At 46.5% G+C, this 8826-nt stretch overlaps 1 pseudogene; it reads left to right on the forward strand.

The window, feature by feature from the left end:
* The first annotated feature begins 8474 nt into the window (after positions 1–8474).
* On the forward strand, positions 8475–8593 carry LOC135051606 (5S ribosomal RNA; annotated as a pseudogene).
* The last annotated feature ends 233 nt before the right edge of the window (positions 8594–8826 follow it).

Consider the following 8826-nt stretch of genomic DNA (forward strand, 5'->3'; position numbering starts at 1 on the left):
CACTGCTCAGGCTCAGGCCAGTGTGCTGCATCATCTATTATCTATATATAATATTATATATATCTGTCTGACTGCTCAGCTCACACAGCTTATAATTGTGGGGGAGACTGGGGAGCACTACTGCAGTGCCAGTTATAGGTTATAGCAGGAGCCAGGAGTACATAATATATTATATAGTGAGTGACCACCAGACACACAGTGCAGTTTATTTAATATATCCGTTCTCTGCCTGAAAAAAGCGATACACACAGTGACTCAGTCAGTCACATACCATATCTGTGTGCACTGCTCAGGCTCAGGCCAGTGTGCTGCATCATCTATTATCTATATATAATATTATATATATCTGTCTGACTGCTCAGCTCACACAGCTTATAATTGTGGGGGAGACTGGGGAGCACTACTGCAGTGCCAGTTATAGGTTATAGCAGGAGCCAGGAGTACATAATATATTATATAGTGAGTGACCACCAGACACACAGTGCAGTTTATTTAATATATCCGTTCTCTGCCTGAAAAAAGCGATACACACAGTGACTCAGTCAGTCACATACCATATCTGTGTGCACTGCTCAGGCTCAGGCCAGTGTGCTGCATCATCTATTATCTATATATAATATTATATATATCTGTCTGACTGCTCAGCTCACACAGCTTATAATTGTGGGGGAGACTGGGGAGCACTACTGCAGTGCCAGTTATAGGTTATAGCAGGAGCCAGGAGTACATAATATATTATATAGTGAGTGACCACCAGACACACAGTGCAGTTTATTTAATATATCCGTTCTCTGCCTGAAAAAAGCGATACACACAGTGACTCAGTCAGTCACATACCATATCTGTGTGCACTGCTCAGGCTCAGGCCAGTGTGCTGCATCATCTATTATCTATATATAATATTATATATATCTGTCTGACTGCTCAGCTCACACAGCTTATAATTGTGGGGGAGACTGGGGAGCACTACTGCAGTGCCAGTTATAGGTTATAGCAGGAGCCAGGAGTACATAATATATTATATAGTGAGTGACCACCAGACACACAGTGCAGTTTATTTAATATATCCGTTCTCTGCCTGAAAAAAGCGATACACACAGTGACTCAGTCAGTCACATACCATATCTGTGTGCACTGCTCAGGCTCAGGCCAGTGTGCTGCATCATCTATATATATTATATATCTGTCTGACTGCTCAGCTCACACAGCTTATAATTGTGGGGGAGACTGGGGAGCACTACTGCAGTGCCAGTTATAGGTTATAGCAGGAGCCAGGAGTACATATTATATTAAAATTAAACAGTGCACACTTTTGCTGCAGGAGTGCCACTGCCAGTGTGACTGACCAGTGACCTGACCACACTGACCACCAGTATAGTTAGTAGTATACTTATATTGTGATTGCCTGAAAAAGTTAAACACTCGTCGTGTGACTTCACTTGTGTGTTTTTTTTTTTTTTATTCTATAAAAATAAAACTCATTCTGCTGACAGACAGTGTCCAGCAGGTCCGTCATTATATAATATATAATATATACCTGTCCGGCTGCAGTAGTGATATATATATATTTTTTATATCATTTATCATCCAGTCGCAGCAGACACAGTACGGTAGTTCACGGCTGTGGCTACCTCTGTGTCTCTGCACTCGGCAGGCAGTCCGTCCATAATTGTAATACCACCTAACCGTGGATTTTTTTCATTCTTCTTTATACATACATAGTTACATAGACATCTTCTCTTTATCAACCAGTCTATATTAGCTGCAGACACAGTACAGTACGGTAGTTCACGGCTGTGGCTACCTCTGTGTCTGCACTCGGCAGGCAGTCCGTCCATAATTGTATACCACCTAACCGTGGTTTTTTTTCATTCTTCTTTATACATACATAGTTACATAGACATCTTCTCTTTATCAACCAGTCTATATTAGCTGCAGACACAGTACAGTACGGTAGTTCACGGCTGTGGCTACCTCTGTGTCTGCACTCGGCAGGCAGTCCGTCCATAATTGTATACCACCTAACCGTGGATTTTTTTCAGTCTTCTTTATACATACATAGTTACATAGACATCTTCTCTTTATCAACCAGTCTATATTAGCTGCAGACACAGTACAGTACGGTAGTTCACGGCTGTGGCTACCTCTGTGTCTGCAGTCGGCAGGCAGTCCATAATTGTATACTAGTATCCATCTCTATTGTTTACCTGAGGTGCCTTTTAGTTGTGCCTATTAAAATATGGAGAACAAAAATGTTGAGGTTCCAAAATTAGGGAAAGATCAAGATCCACTTCCACCTCGTGCTGAAGCTGCTGCCACTAGTCATGGCCGAGATGATGAAATGCCAGCAACGTCGTCTGCCAAGGCCGATGCCCAATGTCATAGTACAGAGCATGTCAAATCCAAAACACCAAATATCAGAAAAAAAAGGACTCCAAAACCTAAAATAAAATTGTCGGAGGAGAAGCGTAAACTTGCCAATATGCCATTTACCACACGGAGTGGCAAGGAACGGCTGAGGCCCTGGCCTATGTTCATGGCTAGTGGTTCAGCTTCACATGAGGATGGAAGCACTCAGCCTCTCGCTAGAAAAATGAAAAGACTCAAGCTGGCAAAAGCAGCACAGCAAAGAACTGTGCATTCTTCGAAATCCCAAATCCACAAGGAGAGTCCAATTGTGTCGGTTGCGATGCCTGACCTTCCCAACACTGGACGTGAAGAGCATGCGCCTTCCACCATTTGCACGCCCCCTGCAAGTGCTGGAAGGAGCACCCGCAGTCCAGTTCCTGATAGTCAGATTGAAGATGTCAGTGTTGAAGTACACCAGGATGAGGAGGATATGGGTGTTGCTGGCGCTGGGGAGGAAATTGACCAGGAGGATTCTGATGGTGAGGTGGTTTGTTTAAGTCAGGCACCCGGGGAGACACCTGTTGTCCGTGGGAGGAATATGGCCGTTGACATGCCTGGTGAAAATACCAAAAAAATCAGCTCTTCGGTGTGGAGGTATTTCACCAGAAATGCGGACAACAGGTGTCAAGCCGTGTGTTCCCTTTGTCAAGCTGTAATAAGTAGGGGTAAGGACGTTAACCACCTCGGAACATCCTCCCTTATACGTCACCTGCAGCGCATTCATAATAAGTCAGTGACAAGTTCAAAAACTTTGGGTGACAGCGGAAGCAGTCCACTGACCAGTAAATCCCTTCCTCTTGTAACCAAGCTCACGCAAACCACCCCACCAACTCCCTCAGTGTCAATTTCCTCCTTCCCCAGGAATGCCAATAGTCCTGCAGGCCATGTCACTGGCAATTCTGACGAGTCCTCTCCTGCCTGGGATTCCTCCGATGCATCCTTGCGTGTAACGCCTACTGCTGCTGGCGCTGCTGTTGTTGCCGCTGGGAGTCGATGGTCATCCCAGAGGGGAAGTCGTAAGCCCACTTGTACTACTTCCAGTAAGCAATTGACTGTTCAACAGTCCTTTGCGAGGAAGATGAAATATCACAGCAGTCATCCTACTGCAAAGCGGATAACTGAGGCCTTGACAACTATGTTGGTGTTAGACGTGCGTCCGGTATCCGCCGTTAGTTCACAGGGAACTAGACAATTTATTGAGGCAGTGTGCCCCCGTTACCAAATACCATCTAGGTTCCACTTCTCTAGGCAGGCGATACCGAGAATGTACACGGACGTCAGAAAAAGACTCACCAGTGTCCTAAAAAATGCAGTTGTACCCAATGTCCACTTAACCACGGACATGTGGACAAGTGGAGCAGGGCAGGGTCAGGACTATATGACTGTGACAGCCCACTGGGTAGATGTATGGACTCCCGCCGCAAGAACAGCAGCGGCGGCACCAGTAGCAGCATCTCGCAAACGCCAACTCTTTCCTAGGCAGGCTACGCTTTGTATCACCGCTTTCCAGAATACGCACACAGCTGAAAACCTCTTACGGCAACTGAGGAAGATCATCGCGGAATGGCTTACCCCAATTGGACTCTCCTGTGGATTTGTGGCATCGGACAACGCCAGCAATATTGTGTGTGCATTAAATATGGGCAAATTCCAGCACGTCCCATGTTTTGCACATACCTTGAATTTGGTGGTGCAGAATTTTTTAAAAAACGACAGGGGCGTGCAAGAGATGCTGTCGGTGGCCAGAAGAATTGCGGGACACTTTCGGCGTACAGGCACCACGTACAGAAGACTGGAGCACCACCAAAAACTACTGAACCTGCCCTGCCATCATCTGAAGCAAGAAGTGGTAACGAGGTGGAATTCAACCCTCTATATGCTTCAGAGGTTGGAGGAGCAGCAAAAGGCCATTCAAGCCTATACAATTGAGCACGATATAGGAGGTGGAATGCACCTGTCTCAAGTGCAGTGGAGAATGATTTCAACGTTGTGCAAGGTTCTGATGCCCTTTGAACTTGCCACACGTGAAGTCAGTTCAGACACTGCCAGCCTGAGTCAGGTCATTCCCCTCATCAGGCTTTTGCAGAAGAAGCTGGAGGCATTGAAGAAGGAGCTAAAAGGGAGCGATTCTGCTAGGCATGTGGGACTTGTGGATGCAGCCCTTAATTCGCTTAACAAGGATTCACGGGTGGTCAATCTGTTGAAATCAGAGCACTACATTTTGGCCACCGTGCTCGATCCTAGATTTAAAGCCTACCTTGGATCTCTCTTTCCGGCAGACACAAGTCTGCTGGGGTTGAAAGACCTGCTGGTGACAAAATTGTCAAGTCAAGCGGAACGCGACCTGTCAACATCTCCTCCTTCACATTCTCCCGCAACTGGGGGTGCGAGGAAAAGGCTCAGAATTCCGAGCCCACTCGCTGGCGGTGATGCAGGGCAGTCTGGAGCGACTGCTGATGCTGACATCTGGTCCGGACTGAAGGACCTGACAACGATTACGGACATGTCGTCTACTGTCACTGCATATGATTCTCTCAACATTGATAGAATGGTGGAGGATTATATGAGTGACCGCATCCAAGTAGGCACGTCACACAGTCCGTACTTATACTGGCAGGAAAAAGAGGCAATTTGGAGGCCCTTGCACAAACTGGCTTTATTCTACCTAAGTTGCCCTCCCACAAGTGTGTACTCCGAAAGAGTGTTTAGTGCCGCCGCTCACCTTGTCAGCAATCGGCGTACGAGGTTACATCCAGAAAATGTGGAGAAGATGATGTTCATTAAAATGAATTATAATCAATTCCTCCGCGGAGACATTGACCAGCAGCAATTGCCTCCACAAAGTACACAGGGAGCTGAGATGGTGGATTCCAGTGGGGACGAATTGATAATCTGTGAGGAGGGGGATGTACACGGTGATATATCGGAGGGTGAAGATGAGGTGGACATCTTGCCTCTGTAGAGCCAGTTTGTGCAAGGAGAGATTAATTGCTTCTTTTTTTGGGGGGGTCCAAACCAACCCGTCATATCAGTCACAGTCGTGTGGCAGACCCTGTCACTGAAATGATGGGTTGGTTAAAGTGTGCATGTCCTGTTTTGTTTATACAACATAAGGGTGGGTGGGAGGGCCCAAGGACAATTCCATCTTGCACCTCTTTTTTCTTTTCTTTTTCTTTGCATCATGTGCTGATTGGGGAGGGTTTTTTGGAAGGGACATCCTGCGTGACACTGCAGTGCCACTCCTAGATGGGCCCGGTGTTTGTGTCGGCCACTAGGGTCGCTAATCTTACTCACACAGTCAGCTACCTCATTGCGCCTCTTTTTTTCTTTGCGTCATGTGCTGTTTGGGGAGGGTTTTTTGGAAGGGACATCCTGCGTGACACTGCAGTGCCACTCCTAGATGGGCCCGGTGTTTGTGTCGGCCACTAGGGTCGCTAATCTTACTCACACAGCTACCTCATTGCGCCTCTTTTTTTCTTTGCGTCATGTGCTGTTTGGGGAGGGTTTTTTGGAAGGGACATCCTGCGTGACACTGCAGTGCCACTCCTAGATGGGCCCGGTGTTTGTGTCGGCCACTAGGGTCGCTAATCTTACTCACACAGCTACCTCATTGCGCCTCTTTTTTTCTTTGCGTCATGTGCTGTTTGGGGAGGGTTTTTTGGAAGGGCCATCCTGCGTGACACTGCAGTGCCACTCCTAGATGGGCCCGGTGTTTGTGTCGGCCACTAGGGTCGCTAATCTTACTCACACAGCTACCTCATTGCGCCTCTTTTTTTCTTTGCGTCATGTGCTGTTTGGGGAGGGTTTTTTGGAAGGGACATCCTGCGTGACACTGCAGTGCCACTCCTAGATGGGCCCGGTGTTTGTGTCGGCCACTAGGGTCGCTTATCTTACTCACACAGCGACCTCGGTGCAAATTTTAGGACTAAAAATAATATTGTGAGGTGTGAGGTATTCAGAATAGACTGAAAATGAGTGTAAATTATGGTTTTTGAGTTTAATAATACTTTGGGATCAAAATGACCCCCAAATTCTATGATTTAAGCTGTTTTTTAGTGTTTTTTGATAAAAACACCCGAATCCAAAACACACCCGAATCCGACAAAAAAAATTCGGTGAGGTTTTGCCAAAACGCGTTCGAACCCAAAACACGGCCGCGGAACCGAACCCAAAACCAAAACACAAAACCCGAAAAATTTCAGGCGCTCATCTCTAGCAAAAAGTCTATGGCAGGTGAGGCAGTGCCTCACCTGTGTATCCTTTCCACACATCTCTAATCAAAACTCACCAGATTTCCAGGAGTTTATACTGCTGCACCTGTGTATAATGCCCAGATATATACGCTTTGGCTCATATATTGCATGTAAATCTGGCTCTGGGGTTAGCCACGTCCCTGATTACACATAGTACTGTAGATACACGTACTATAGATACACACACACATACACATAGTCAGAGCCGGCCTTAGTCATAGGCAAACTAGGCAAATGCCTAGGGCATTTGGTATGCTTAGGGGCACCAGCAGCTTCTGCTGATTAAAATGATATGCGGCATGCCTATATTCTGTGTGTGACTGTGGCTGTATCTGCATACGTTACAGTGTATTCTTGGAAATAACTGTAATGTATGCAGATACAACCACACTCGTACACAAAATATAGGCATGCTGCATATCATTTTAATCAGCAGAACCTGCTTGTGCATCCTACACACAAAGTAATGCAAATAAGATGTATTTTCATAAACAAGAGGCGCCCGACGTTAGCAGAGCTGCCAGCTGACTCATGCCAGGCATCTCCAGCAGAGCTAGCGGCGGTGCTAGGGGGCACCTGCCAAAATCTTGCCTAGGGCATCATATTAGTTAGGGCCAGCTCTGCACATAGTACTGTAGATACATGTACTGTAGATACACATACACAGATACACACACACATATACACACATACATACATACACATAGATACACACACATATACACACACATACATCACATAGATACACACAGATACACACACATGCATACACATAGATGCACATACACAGATACACAAACACACACACTTTCTCACACACTCTCCTTCAACATACCATGTGGCTGGCTAGATCTGTAGCAGTTTCTGTCCTCCTGCAGTCTGGTCCTGTGTAGCTCCACCCCCTTTTCACCGGGACACGGGCGGACACTGCAGGGGGGTGGTAGGGAGAATCTTCAAGCTGCTGGCACTGCTGCCTGTCAAATGGTGTGACAGGCACAGCAGCCAGCAGCAGCAGCAGGGGGCCCAGGCACAGCAGCGTGGATGCAGAGCAGGGAGCGCACCTCTCCAGCCTGGTGCCTACCTGTTTTGCATCACTTTGCTGAGCGGGTAGCGCCAGGCCTGGTACCAAAGACTTGGTAATCTCAAATTGCGCATTGCATGCTCTCGTGAAGGTTTCTCACCTCTGAGAGAAGTGTACAGGGGTATCTCTCTCCTTTGCCTCAGGTTTAGCCCTGTGCCAATAATTGAGTTCTGTCCTGATATGGGACATTCTGCTCATATCACCTGTGAAATCTAAGGTTCTGGGGCACGTCATAAATTTGTCTATCGAACTGTTGACTGTCATATGAATCTAAAGTGCACTACTAACAAGATACATATATTTTATCTTGACACCATTCATGAGATATGTTTCTCCATCTCTGGTGGTTATTTGCTTTCTAACACCTGTCATTGTGTTGTATCTTTGGACCAGGATCTGGCAGTAATCATACACCTGAGGTAACCCCCTGGGGACCTACAGTTAATGTGTAAACAACCTTCTTTTTTGCCTTTTTCTCTTCCCATCCCAGAATCACACACACATCTCCTCCAACTGTTCTTTCTTCTGTGAACTCTCATCCACGATTCAGAGGAGTGTGTCCCCTCAGGAGATACGCTTCCTCGGTCTAACGTGGACAGCAGATTCACACTTTTTTCACTTTCCTGTCACTTCTCTCCATTCTCAGTACGTATTTCCAGCATTCATCTTTTCAAGGCGGATTCAATCCTCCTATTTCGGTGCACTCTCATTGGTACTATAGGTTTGAACTCTCCTACGACCATACCCCTACGTTCACGCCCAATCTCGTCCGATCTTGGAAGCTAAACGCAGGTGGGCTGGGTCAGTACCTAGACGGGCGACCACTAGGGAATACCCAGTGAAGTAGGAAAACTCCCCTCCCTGTAGAAAAGATACCAACAGCAGTATCACCACTTATACTTTATTTTCTTACTTCTTCTTTTTACTCATTACGTAGGCAATTGTTTAGAAGTGTTACCAAGTGTATGGGCTCTCCCACTTCACGATTGTAACCCAATCAGGGCTGCATTAATACAAACACAGTTTGTACAGATCTTGGGCAGAGGGAAGTAGCTTAATTTATAGCCAACTTCCGACATGCAA

Source organism: Pseudophryne corroboree, chromosome 2, assembly GCF_028390025.1.
Source record: "Pseudophryne corroboree isolate aPseCor3 chromosome 2, aPseCor3.hap2, whole genome shotgun sequence".
NCBI classification, from domain to species: domain Eukaryota; kingdom Metazoa; phylum Chordata; class Amphibia; order Anura; family Myobatrachidae; genus Pseudophryne; species Pseudophryne corroboree.